This window comes from Bison bison, unplaced genomic scaffold (assembly GCF_000754665.1).
Source record: "Bison bison bison isolate TAMUID 2011002044 unplaced genomic scaffold, Bison_UMD1.0 scf7180017863868, whole genome shotgun sequence".
NCBI lineage: Eukaryota > Metazoa > Chordata > Mammalia > Artiodactyla > Bovidae > Bison > Bison bison.
This window is the reverse complement of record NW_011494440.1, coordinates 110,350-114,216: the sequence shown is the minus strand read 5'-3', so window position 1 is coordinate 114,216 and position 3,867 is coordinate 110,350. Positions and strand designations below refer to the sequence as shown.

General features: G+C 43.9%; 1 pseudogene; it reads right to left on the bottom strand.

The window, feature by feature from the left end:
- LOC104984095 overlaps positions 1-3,209 on the bottom strand; it is a 6,188-nt pseudogene extending 2,979 nt beyond the window's left edge.
- Positions 3,210-3,867: the final 658 nt, after the last annotated feature.

Below are 3,867 nucleotides of genomic sequence, written 5' to 3'. Positions count from 1 at the left end.
GCAGGGGATGCAAGTTCCATCCTTTATCTGGGAAGTAAGACCCCACATGCCATGGGGCAACTAAGCCTGCACATACAGCTAGAGAACTTTGGCTGCAACTAGAGAGCGCCCGCCCACTGCCACAGGGAGCCCAGTGCAGCCATTAAAACGTAATTAAAAAATAAGTCAATAAAATACTAAATTAAATAAGCAGTAATTAAAATTAATTAAATTTACTAATTAAATAAAATACTGAATAAGTAAAATAAAATATCAACAACAGTTATCTCTAGGTGTGGATTATGAGCATTTAAATGTTTTCATATATGTATGTGTATATATATATTAATATAATTTGTTTGTTTTTCAAGTTCTTTTTATTTGAACACATATTATTTTAGCAATCAGAAATAAAAAAATGTTTTAAGCAACACCTATCCCTTCCCGTGCCTGCTAAATTGAGCACAAACTCCCCTGGCAGTCCCAGCTTTCTACCATCCTACCCATCTTCCCCTCCAGCCTTCCCCTCACCTCCTTCTTACCACACAGTCTGTGCTTCCACCAAGCTGGACCACTTACTAGTCTCCAAACAGGTAACTCACCCTGCTGTCTCACCTTTTCCTTACTGCTCCCTCTGCTCAGAATACCTCATGCCTCATCTTCGCCTGGCACACTCCTACCCACATTTCAAATGCCCCACCTTTATGAAGCTTCACCCTCTCTCCAGTGGTGAACCTGTCCTGTCTGGAATCCCAGCCAAGGAAGTCAGCGTGCTCTTCCTTGCATATTACAATTTTCCTTGTGCCACCCTCATCCCAAACACTAAATTCCTGGTTTCTCAGTGGCAGGTCTCTTTTCATCTTTGAAGCCTTCCAGCACCTAGCAACACATCTTACAAAATATAAGGACTTGGTAAATTTTGATTAAACAATTGAATGAGGCCATCTATTGAGTTTTCATACCTAGTCCTGAGCAAAAGATTTTGAAAATGGAAATTCATGTTTTATTACATGAGTATTTGCATATGTACATTTTAGGCTTTAACAGAAGGTAATGGGGCAGTCATGGCCTGTCAATTTCTCATCAGACAGATAAAATGGGAACTTTCCTGGCTGTCCAGGGGTTAAGACTTCCCCTTTCAATGCAGGGGTGTGGGTTTGATCCCTGGGTGGAGGGCTAAGATCCCACGTACAAGGCCAAAAATTCAAAACATAAAACAGAAGCATTATTGTCATAAATTCAATAAAGACTTTAAAAATGGTCCACATCAAAAAATATCTTTAAAAGCAAAGAAAGAAAGATAAGGTGAGAACAGGTGTGTTTCAGAATCCAATCCCAGAAGGGTCTGGCATACCCTGGAATCAAATACATTACTATTTCTGCAGCAAAATACACAAATATTCACATTGAACAGAATAAAGAAAGGCAATAAATAGCCTCCCAGTTAAGTTCAGATTAGGTTTCACTATCTAGTTAGTAAGAAAGTAGGTCACTCAGTTGTCTGACTCTTTGCAACCCCATGGACTGTAGCCCACCAGGCTCTTTGGTCCTTGGGATTCTCCAGGCCAGAATACTGGAGTGGGTAGCCTTTCCCTTCTCCAGGGGATCTTCCCAACCCAGGGATTGAACCCAGGTCTCCCGCATTGCAGGCGGATTCTTTACAATCTGAAAGAAAACTAAAAAAGAACTTCTGGTTGCTGAGGAATTTTTGACTACAGCATCATGGACCATGGGCTGTGAATGGGTAGACTTCATTCACCGAGTGCCCACCACGCACAGGCTTCTACAGTGCAAAGTGGCTGCGAAAGTTTCCATCTCCATATCACAGGTGATTAAAAATCTCAAAATGTGTAAGGATCTCCATCCCAAGTCATATAGTCAACAAATGTACAGCTGGGGTTTGAAACCAGAGTCTTCTCACTCCAGTACCCACTTGTTTATAGTAACAAAAATGCCAAGTACGTGATATCTTCTGAATTTGAAAACATACTGATCTCTGAACACAGGATTCAAAATCTATTGCTTAGGTCTGCAAACATTTATTCTTTAATAAATGGTAAAAAAAAAAAAAAAAGAATGTGCTAAAGAGGAAATTCACATGACTGGCTGTTGACCATCCATGATGAGTACGAGATAGTGATGGGTAGGAGACAGGAGAGTGTCCCTTTTCTCGAAGAAGGGATCTCACTTGGGTCTCACATGTTACTGTGGAACCAGAGAGAGGTCCAGCCTAGAGTGTTACATCACTTGTGAAGAATTCATGATGGTCGGTCTCCTAGGAGGCCACAGCTCCTTCACGTACCACTTCCCCGATTGTGATCTCGGCTACTGGGCCCCATACTGACGTGTGTCACATTCAGCAGGTGTTATAAATGCATGAGTGAGAAAGGAATTTAGCCCTTGGGCCTATTTTATGTTTTATTCACTATCACTGCCACCCAGAGAGCAAGGTCTTTCTTACCCAATAGGTTTCCATGACATCACATCCTGAGACAGTACATTCTAAAATATTTGAAGTCTTGAAATGAGAGGTGAGAGAGTTAATTCAGGGATGACCCTGGAGTCAAGAACACTCCACTTGGTGTAGCAGGCTTCACTCCCCTTCACACTAGCCGGCAAACTTCTCAAACTAGTTTTCTATTACACTCTCACCTCAATCCCTCTTGTCTTCCTCCTGCCAAGACTTTTCACCCTTAGACTTCCCTCTCCCTGTTTATGGTCCTGCCTCCCCTCTCAGCGTCGATGACCGGTGTTTCCTCTTGGTCCACAACGCCTGCCTGGCCCTTCATGTGCATTCAACACTCTGAGCCATGGCTCCCCAGATGCCAACTCAGGAAACTGGAGCCCACAGCTCAGGACAAGCCTCCTGGGTTATGTCACAGGACCCACTGTACTTGTTGAGTAAATTTTACATTAAGTTTGTATTTACAATACTGCCAAATTAACACAGGTGAAGTTTCAGATGGATGCAGACTCAACTCTTGTCTGCATCAGGGTCTCCTACAGACTATAACTTCTCTGTGGCAGCCTTTGCTACAGAACAGACCCTCTCTCAGGCCCACAGACCCACCCCTGTGATCCAGGCAAACTCAGCTTCAGTCAGGAGATGGCATAGTGCCCCATCAAAGCAGGTGTCGCCTTACCATTACTGGCAAGGCCTTGGTTGGCCATTCAGTGCACCCGTTGGGCCAGCCCCACATCATCTGTACTTGACAGTCTGAGGTCCCCATTGTGTCCTCAGTTTCCCTTACTTATTCCTGCTGAGGCTCCTCACTGGTAAGAGATTCTGTTCATCTCTATCCAAATCCTTCATGCCATAGGTTTTAACAGGTCAGATTTCTATTAAATGGCAAAGAGCAGATATAGTAACCTGTTGTTTTCATGAAATAACCTCCTAGAAACTTGGGACCAATCAGAAAGCCCCCTTCTGGCTATTGATCTTCCTTTCTCACCACATTAACCTTCTCAATGCTCCTGGCTGAATTCTTCTTATGTGCTTTGACTTCTGAAACCTCTTCCTACCCCAGAAAATGACTCTTTCAGAAAAATAATTGGGAATGCGGAGGAGGGTGACAGTGTCACCAACATGGGTCTCTGTAGCAATGATTCTGATCATCGGTGTCTTGGGAAGTGTCAAGCTTCTCAGGTAAATGAAAAAGTGGGGATGAGGCATGGGACAGAGGGATGGACAGAGTGACCACCTGACTATCTCCTTAGGATTCATGGGCCTTTGCAAGGGGCAGGTGACAGAGGGAAGACGGAGGCAAACAGCACATGGGCAAGCAAGCCAGCCAGCAGCAAGAATCGGAGTCAAAGTGATGTGAGAGGAAGGTGTGCCTTACAGCGAAAGGTCTACAGAAGCTCAAAGGACTTCCCTGGTGGTCCAGT